Raw genomic sequence first — 10,041 nt, 5'->3', positions numbered from 1 at the left:
ACCTGCCGAATGCTTTGGAGAAATCCACAAAGCATCCATACACTCTCCTCTTGTTGCTCATGTTCCAGTGCACAATTTCATAGAGGAGAGGAGATGCCGTAGTGGTTGAGTGGCTTCTCCGGAAACCAAATTGGAACTCTGGAAGGAGATCTCTATGCTTGGCCAATCTGGAAAAGCAGGCAGCTAGTAGAGGGGACACCATCTTCAAGAAGGGGTTCTCCAGGTCAATAAACCAATGGTTGTTTGGAATGTTCCTGGGGTCTTGAGTCCTCATCTCCTCCTCTGCACTGAGAAGGACTCTTTAAATGCTTGCGAAATGCCTTGGGCCATTGCAGCTAGATTGCTCACAACCCTGGTGTTGATGGATAGCTACAGGGCCTCTAGTTAAGCCGCGCCCTTTTGTACATTGACCACGTAGTTGTGTACGCTTCGTGACTGACTGTATTTTGACTAGTACACATTTATATACATGACTAGAAAGGATTCACATGAGCATGAGCAACATGCTCAGCACCAGGATAATACGTCTAACACACACGTACGTCCCATTTTGGTGTCACGCCCAGATGATGGAAATTTCTGGGCATCTTGAAGGTGACTGAAATCAGGAGGTGATCAGAAATGGCCAGTGGATGGACGAAACTGGCCGTAGATCAAGTATTTTCTGATATGAAAATGTAGTCAAGTACAGAGGCGCCCAGGAGTAGGTGTTTCTTGGGACTTCCGTGTCGGAGCGCAGAGTGATTCTCCATTGGCTCAGGATCTGGGCGAGCTCGGAGAATTCACCCAAGGCAGGGCGGATGTTGAAGTCACCACCAATGATGATCGTCCCCAGAGTCTTCACCTTCTGAAGAATGGACATGAGGTCCGAGACGAGATCATTGTAGTCCGTGGTTGGCTGATAATAAACGCCAATGATGGTGAAGCCTTGGGCGTCCACAGGTATGTGATGATGAGAGGACGATAGAAGAGCTTCTAACCACCACTGAGCCGACTACGCCCAGCAGGTTTCCTGGCATGTATCACAAAGCTCTGTTTGCCAGGAAAGCAACTCTCGTGTATCTCCTTGGTGACCCACCCACTTTTCGGATAAGAAGGTGAAAGCGTCTCCTCGGATCTGGTCGAGACACCGTCCAGCTCCAACCACTCGCAGCATGTTCGTCCTTCCATGACAGTTCAGGAGGCAGGCCGAAACCGTTTGATTCCCTCCTCTCCGCTTGATCCGCTGTTGCCGCCGGTGCTGATTCCTCGCGATAACCAGTTGTTCAATCCGACCTAGAAAAGAGAGATCACTATGGACATTGAGGGGGGGAAGGATGAAAGGGATGTTTGTAAAGAGGAAGAGGGTTGGAGGGCTAAAAGCTCACGCTTTGAAAAAGACGTGGGCCGGGGGATATGGGAAGAGGAAGGATGGGAAGGGGAGGTGCACTGAACCAGGCATATCACAGGTTCATGGGCGCCATTGTTCGAGGGCATGGCCCCACTCACTGGTATCACAGTCAGTCTTATGTCATCAACTTAAAACCAATAAAAACTAGTCGGAGAAGTATAAAAAGCACGTCCGCCATTCAAGGCGTCACCTGACCAAAAATTTACTTGATGATGTCAATGATCACCTTGGCCTCTTTACTTCGCCAGCAAAGAAAAGTGCAAATACTAAAGATATCCCATTAAAGCAACATATTCTGACAAGAACTCTTAACATTACCAATCAACGCCTAAAACCTCAAAATGAATATTAGAGCTTACCAGAATTTGACCCAGTTGAGGCTTTTTCAAAGACGTCATGCAATAAATTTCACACGCCTTTTAGAAAGCATGTCCAATAATCAACCGAAATTACAAAAAATATCCTCAATCAAATAATGCAAATCCTTGGATGCCTGCCTAATTTGGAAAGGAGCAAAGACTATTCTAGTGTATGATGAAAAACATCATTAACTCCCAATCCAAGTAAGTAATGGACGTCGTTTAGTCACAGACAAGCAAAATATATTAAGATAATTTATCTAACAACGTATTAAAAAGATTGAACTTTTGTAGGCTTTTCCAAGAAAATTAAGATTTTACCACATGATTGCCAATGAATGCCGCCTTAATGCGTGACTTCATGGAGGCTTAATGTAATCATGACATAAAGTGTGTTTTATGGAAATTATATGCCCCCCCCCCCTTCTGGACCTTTGGGACAATATCAATTTGTAAATGAAACCTCTTGAGGTGCCATCTTCAGGCGAAATGATCAATCCGATATGATCCTTTCTCAAATCTTGCCCCAGTTTTCTGAACGGGGCAAAATATATTCCTTTCTTCAAAAAAAGCATCAGATTTTTTAAATGATTATCATTTATTTTCAAACATAAAAAACGTGCAGGGTTTTTCTCCAGGAAAATTCAATTAAAAGAGAGATCTTAGATTTTGAAGCCTATTGGAAAGGCATGTGCAAAATTCCGATCACACCTTTTGGAATCTGTTCCATGCATTCATTCGCACAATGACCTTCCAAGGATGTCCATAAACTGCAAAGTAGATGATGTGACATACAAGGCTTCCAAAAAGTAACACAGGGATCTCTATCATGGTTCCACTTTGTACCGGACTGCCAGCGCAAATGGAAGAGATCCAAGTCCACAAGATGCTAATAAGGAGACTTGTTATGAAATACAAGGTCTGTAATCCAAAGGTATGCTGTGCAACACCTTAGTCGTCTTGGTGTCAAAATCTGGCACGTGAGGGACACATAGATGAAGGCCAGATGTGGCAATTTCACGCTATTGTTTCTCAGGTGTCGGTAATTTTTACTCACACTTAGGATGATGGACAAACACGAAAGGATGAGCTTGGACAAGAGCCACACTTGAAACAGGCTCGCATTTTCCTCGGTGGTGAAGAGTGCCGCCATGGTTTGTAACGATCCCCAAACGAACCCACTCTGCTTCAAACGGTCGGTAAAACTTTCCTCCGACAATAGCCAAGAGAACGAGTTGAACAATGGCCTCAAGTCCCGATTCGCCAATGGTTGTCATGGCCAGCAGTCGTTCGATTCGGTGGAGGTGTCAATTGTTTTGAGATCTCTTCTGGTCGTGTCCGAAGACAATTTTGGTTGTTGTGACCATACGAGAAATGGAAAGACAGATGATCAGAGTGGCCGAGAACGCGTTGGACATCATCATGAAACCCAATGCTGTGGACGTGGACGAAAGCCCCCGTGTACAGTAAATGGCAGGGGCAGACACAATGGGTGGCAGGATCACAAGAAATGTAACTAGATTGTCAAGAGTACTCGTGGCACCACCAGATCGACAAAGGTTGAAGGTTTGCCTCCAAGAGGAGCAGCAAATCCATATGCAGATGGGAATTGAGGTGATTAAATGCAGAAATTGGCTGGCAAAGCGAATTCGGAAGGCAACGTCATATTTGTGGGACGTTTCTACACTGTTGTTGGAATTGTTTCTCAGACTGTCGTACTCTTCAGTTAATATCATGTCTTGCCAAATATCCAAGCATATCAAGGCGGCTCCGATAAGGGAAGGAACTAGCGTGAGAAACAAAAACGAAAGCAATTTTCCCCAAGCTGATTTTGGGTAGAACGAGCTGAACATGTCACTGGTATACATGATGTTATTCTCGTGTGTAAGTTGTTTCTTTACGCACTTGGTACCCTTGATTTCATCATTCTTGTGGCAGAGATGCTCTTGGTGAACAAGTTCATTGACAAACAATCTGCAAGGGTACAAAAAATATAAATAGATTCCACCAAAAGAGCTTCCCAATGAATCGACGATATTACTGCAGTTACCTCTTTTAAGAGCTGACGGCGTGTTGAAGGCATCCATGAGACGTTTCAACATCGGGAGTGCAATCTCCAGAGGCTTCGCAAATGATGTTTTGCCTTTGATCTAACGGCAGAGTGCCAAGGGCATCGGTAACTTGATGAAGGATTTGAAGGTCAAACACCTGCATCGCCCACTCCCGATGCCACTTCAAAACCGTATTCCGGTCGTCCTTTGATTCAAGGCTTAGGATCCGTTGGCTTAGGGTTCCCCTTCGCATCAATTGCTTAAAATAATGTTCCAAGGTAGTGTTTTGGGGCTTCCCAGGTCCTAAACAAATTTGTAGGCTCTGGGGATCTAGTGTTTTTGAGGTATGGTGAGCTCGTCCTTCAGACTCGTCCACTGTCCCTAGGATCTTCATCAGGCACTTCCCCTCTATATTGATAAGGTACTCTCTTCTAAAAAATGAAACATATCTTGGGTATGAAGCTTGCTTATATCCTCTTACCATGGCTACGAACTTCGGAAACTTTCATTTGACATGCTCATCACAAGGGGTGATGTATTTGGATTAGAATCAGATAAAAGGCAGCTTCCCTTTTGATTCGATGGTAGGAGAATTGTCCGGTAATGATTTTCCATGGCCTCTGCATCCTTTGGCGAATATTGTTGTACATAGTCAAGGATAAGTTGAGCTTCTACGGCCATATCATTGGCAAATGCTAACATAAGGTGGACTCTTAAATATTGTGCCCGTCTGTTGTCGGTACGAAACTTAAGAACTCCCTTGAGCTCAGCAGCTCTTACCATTTTTTGGAGGTACTCAGGTTTCTGCATGAAAAACTTAGGTGATGAATTGGTCTCGAAACACACTTTAGTTAATTCGTTTCTTGGTGCTACCATTAGGGCGTGGCCACATAAGCTCAATCATTTCCGGCTTGCCGTAACTGGCAAGGGATGGAACTAGATTTGAATTCTGATCCACAACCTCTGTTGCGAGCAATAACTCCAAGGCTTCTGAATGCCTCTGTTCGAGAGCCACCTCCAAGGGCGTTCGTGTAGACCTTTCAGGCCTTGATATCAAAATCGATTACGATGACTTGTTCTTCTTTTGCCAAGTAATCAGAGCTTTTAAGCCTCCAATAGAATTTCTCTTTACCGCCATGTAAACCACACGCTGACTTTTAAATTCGGTTGGGCCCAATTATTTTAGAAGGGTTCGAGTGGCAGGTTCGTTGCTCTCATAGATGGTGTTTCCAATTGGTGAATGTCTCTCAACATTTAATGTCATCCAATGCAAGTCCGGATTCGCCACTTCTTTACCCAATAACCGCCAAATATTTTTGACCATCATGATGATTCTGTGATACCCACATTTGGCCAACATGTGAAGGATGGTGTTCCCTTGGCTGTCGGTGGCACGCCCATCCACGCCATTATTCATTAAGAATTTCACCACGTGGAACAACTTGGACAAAATGGCCAAACCCAGGAGTGGAGTTTGGTTCAGGTCGGTAGATTTGCTGTCCACGCCAAGAGCCAGGATGATTTCAAAGTTCTGATCATTCACTTTCCCGCAAAAGCACTCGGATCACTGCAGTGCTTCTGGGAAATAGAGGGACCTTTGCCTCCTCCTCTGCTTCTTGCGGTTGATCCATTTGACCTGATGAGGACTCCTCCAAGTTTAGTAAAGCTTCTTGGGACATGAACTGAGCACCTGCAGGAAAGATGAATTTTATCAAAAAGTACTAGATGGATGCTCATATACTCAGAGGACGAGAATACACTCGTCATGTGTTGAAATCACTGTCCGACTGTTGTTTTTTCTTCGAGTTCAAGAAGATCGGTAGCTCTATCCACAGGCCCAAAGAGTAGACGTGATGGTTGTGTTGCGTTCTCTTTGGTTATGTGATGCCTTAGGTCAGGTAACAGGTCGGCTGGCTATTCAAGGAGGCAATAAAGATGCTTATTAGGCCATGTGTACAATAATAGGAGAGTAAGGTAAAGCGTACCTTCAATTCCCAAGAATAGATTAGCAATCTAACATTTCATACGTGTATTCAATTCATTTTCTTTGCCAAACACACCTAATGAAAAGGTGGGACTGCCTGGAGTTGTGCTTAGGTTTTTTAGTATTGAGTAAAGGATTGGTCGAGCAACAATGAATTTAAAACGTTTTTGCAAGAAAAGCTAGACTATTGCACAAGGGGATACAATTTTGAAAACAAAAATGACTCTGTTAACACAAAGTCTATAAATTCACTAGAATTACATGCAGCATAATTGTTTCCTAGGCACATACAGCTCTTAGCATTGTTTTAATGCTCCGTTTATTTTCCCGGAATTTGATGATAACGTCCTTTCTTGAACTATCATCCCAAGGGAGATATCTTGAAACGCAGGAATAATCCAGCTCCATTTCACAAACACGGTCGTTAGTTATCTCACCTTATTCGGAGAACATCCGGATGTTTGCAAACTCAAACTTTGAAAACATTCGTTTGTCTATGAAGCACTGAAATGTGGACGGGGATGCTATGGTCTAGAATTGACCACTTGAAAGCCAGTGAATGTATTTGAATTTTCTTAAATTCGAGCTTGCCCCAAGTGAAAGCAATTAGGTATTTCAAATTTCAACGCAATCGAACAACTGTGTATAGATGTTATGCCCTTTCAAAATGCAGGATATAAAAATTGAACATTCCGTGGCCTGCAAGGGCATTCGCCTATGGACCTGGTTTTAGTTGTGAGACAATTCTTTGTTTGTGAAAAACAAAAAAGAGAGACTAGCTCTAGTGAATTGGAGAGCTGACATAAAAGAGCTTGCTGAACAAGAAGGGGGCCTATATATTGTTACAATGGACAGATCAAGTTTCGGATATGACAAACTAAGACCTCTACTTCTCCATTCGGCATTTGTACATGACGAATGTGCAAGTCATTTCTAACATATAGGCACACACCCCCATGTGAGAAAATGGGATTATCAGGGCGTACCCTATCACAACGAACTAAGTTGAAACCAACTATGGTTAGTTCTTAGAGTTCTAATCTAAAAACTCTGGCGAAACCAGGTTTCTGTTATAGAGATGAATGAAATCTCTCTCAACGGCCAGTTCTTTTAAGATCTTAGCTTTTGTGTTGTCCTTTTTAGAAATCAGACAATGCACGTTCAAATATAGCCCCTTTACGGGCCTCTCTTTTGACGGACCACGTTCACAAGATCTTGGACCATCCTGTCCAACCGTAAAAGATCAAACAAAGCTACGTTCTACTGGAGGCAAAGCATGAGCTTTGGGTTTGGGAAACGGTTTGGGCAGCTTCATGAGAATAGGAACGTATTTTGGGAATAGGGGAGGGACAAGGAACATTAGGAAGGAGGGTTTTAATAGGAATGGGTGTAGATTGGGTGTTAGAGGGAAGAGGAGGAAATTGGGTGAGAGAGTGGGAGGTACGAGGAGTGGGAGGGCGGAAGCTGAATGGGTTAACGAAGTGGGATGGAGTGGGCTTAGGAATAGGGTCAGCTCTAAAACTACGAAACTGAGCTATCCTATTTCTCGCCTTTCTTTGCGTCCCTTCTACATGGACGAAGGTACACCGTACATTAAAGCACGTCTTAAGTCTCATATACTGACGGCACATGTACGGGTGAAAAAGAGGACAATCTACCTTCGAACATCTCTTCTTTCTATTGTACTTCTCTATGCCGATCTTGAGAAGCTTTTGGCAGCTTTTAGGGTGGTAGCCTTTTCCTTCTCCAGTACAAGGAAGCTTTCGATGACCAGGGGAGACTGTTTTCTTCAAAAAAGTCTAATCCTTCTTTACTATAAATGGAGACATCTCTACAATTTCTACATTGGTCAAATCAGTCGACCTCTCAATTTCTGAGTGTGCCTGCTCTTCAAGCAACACCCCAGTCTCTAGTGATGGGATCCGTGCACAATCGAGTACATCATCCCGATATGATATGGATAAGTAATGTACGGGATGAATGATTGCTCACCACGGTGGCCATAATTCCTGATTAAGTGCTTGCTCAAATGCCAAGACTTCAAGTTGCCAATTTCTTTGCTAAATAAACACAAGGAACAATTTTTGTTCAATAAGCATCTTTAAAAGTAGCTCATGTTAGTATATTAATGCACTCAAAATATATTTTTAAGTATCTTTGTGCTAAACCTAGCCAAGCAATATTATCAGAACTTCTAATTACGCACTGACACCAAATTTTATCAATATCTATTCAGCAGATGCTTAGTTATTACACTTTGAAAGTTGCATTTTGCAATAAAATATATAGAAAAATGTCAAAAACCTACTTTAGTTAATTGCAAAAAAACAAATGATGAGCTTTTATGATAGCATAAATAATATTCTTTTAGTTTCATAAACATTTCCCTAAAGCCTTAAATTAATTAATATAGGCACCTAAAATCTCCTAAGTATTTGTAATTTCCAATTATTCTTTCTTGAACTTGGCAAAGTAGACTAGCCAATCTTGTGGTTGAAATTTTACAAGGATACATCTGCCAGTTTAGTTTTCCTTTTTGCGCGGATTATTTTCTACGCACCAAAAGCATTTTCATCTAATGGTACTAAAAATGTCTTAAACTTCACGATCACAAATAAACGAAATCATGGTTAAAAATTATCATATTACAGTTATGAATTGTTAAAACACAGAAATAAACTTAACAAACTGATATAACAAGAATACAATCAATACACTTGTCACGACTGAATTTCCACCCGACCTCATCGTACTTCTAGCGGCGGAATAAGGTTGCATAGGTTCGAGATTAGTGCTGCGCGGAAATTCATTTCGCTCATTAATAGAGATCGGATTTGAAAGTGATCTTCCGAGGCAAAAAATACATTTTTATGTGGCCGAAAATGGCAAAAACAGCAAAGAAAAGGCAAAAAAGCGATGAAATATGTGAAAAGTAAAAAGTATGTGATTTTTTTTTCTGGTGTATTGGCATAGCTGATAACATTGATTTTTTGGTACGCTTGTAATAGCTATAAACTATTATTATTTTGGAAATGCTTTCCAAATTAATTCCGGCGTTAGTCTCTGGCGGCGGCCTGCAAGGAGACATTTATACAAAGAAAACGATCGCTCAACATCAAAACTTGTGGTAGGGGTATATTTGAGCTCTGTAATGCTCAATGGGTTGAAGTGTTTTGGTATTGCTTGGGATGTCCCCATAATGAAGTTTGCTGCTTTTTGACAAACCGAGTTTATCTTCATCCGAAAAAAAAATCAAATTATTCTTAAACTTGTTCTAAATTATTGTACATTTGAAAAGCTTTGTACCTGCAAAGTGTTGCCGATATCCCCTGGAATGGTTTGAAGTTTTTTTCTGGCCTTTTTGAAGGTGGTTAGTGCCTCTGTTAGCGGCAAACCAGGTTCCTCCAAGCTCGTAATGTATTTTGGGAGGAATGACAGATTGCTCCCGATAAAGGCAAGGTCCAAAAGAAGCAAAGGTTTCGTCAATAAAGCTTGGTACTTTTTGAATCGAAGAGAATTATCGTGGCATGATGGCAATCAAAACTTGGGGACAACCAGCGCAAGGTGTCATTGATCAGCCGAACTACAGTGCCCAATTTGCATTGGTCAAGAAAGACACATGAGAACAAGTATGGCTTCTGGTAGTTTTTTTCATCAAGTTTTGCAAGGAGGACATTTGCCACGGCGCGGCACATGGCATCTGTTGTTTTCTCCATACTAATCCACAGGGGGCATCCAACCAGCTAAAGTCGTATTAATTCTGCTACCTCTCCGTAACAGTCAGGCAAATAGTTTTTCTCAAAGTAGACTCATTGGGAATTTGTACGCCTAAAGGTGTTTCCTATAAACCGCGGATCCTGAGGTGTTCAAGCTTAATCCATGTTTGCAGATAGAAAAGCTGTACAAATTTTTCGGCCCAAAACTTCACTTCATGGCTTGGGAACAACCGCATTGTTAGCACCAGTTTCAATTTGTGATTGGAGCATGCTTCGTTAGATTTTTCCGTTTGCTAGGTGACGTCCTGAATTGAGATGCTGCTTGAAATTGGACCTTTGACCTCCAAGAAGGGCATGCTCGCATATCTTACAGAAGATATATTTCATGTCATCCAAGAGCTTGAATGGAAAATATTCCCGCTCATTGAAAATCTTTTGCCACTTTGCTTGGCTTTGTACTGCCATTTTCACTTTGTTTCTTGCCTTGGTTTCTTGAAAGGAACCACTAGAGGGCTAGTCCTCCAGAAACCACTAACCAGAG

At 42.1% G+C, this 10,041-nt stretch overlaps 1 long non-coding RNA gene across 2 annotated transcripts; it reads right to left on the bottom strand.

The window, feature by feature from the left end:
* Nucleotides 1-2,260: 2,260 nt before the first annotated feature.
* LOC131891663 (uncharacterized) lies at nucleotides 2,261-5,636 on the bottom strand. Of its 2 annotated transcripts, XR_009374446.1 has the most exons (5): nucleotides 4,674-5,636; nucleotides 4,581-4,604; nucleotides 4,295-4,495; nucleotides 3,800-4,231; nucleotides 2,261-3,723 (listed from the first exon to the last, which is right to left on the bottom strand). It is a non-coding gene; the product is annotated as an uncharacterized LOC131891663 (long non-coding RNA). The 2 variants fall into 2 exon arrangements; XR_009374445.1 differs by having other exon boundaries at nucleotides 4,295-4,604; nucleotides 4,674-5,632.
* Between the last annotated feature and the right edge of the window lie 4,405 nt (nucleotides 5,637-10,041).

This window comes from Tigriopus californicus, chromosome 12, assembly GCF_007210705.1.
Source record: "Tigriopus californicus strain San Diego chromosome 12, Tcal_SD_v2.1, whole genome shotgun sequence".
NCBI lineage: Eukaryota > Metazoa > Arthropoda > Copepoda > Harpacticoida > Harpacticidae > Tigriopus > Tigriopus californicus.
This window is presented reverse-complemented; position numbering and strand designations above follow the sequence as displayed.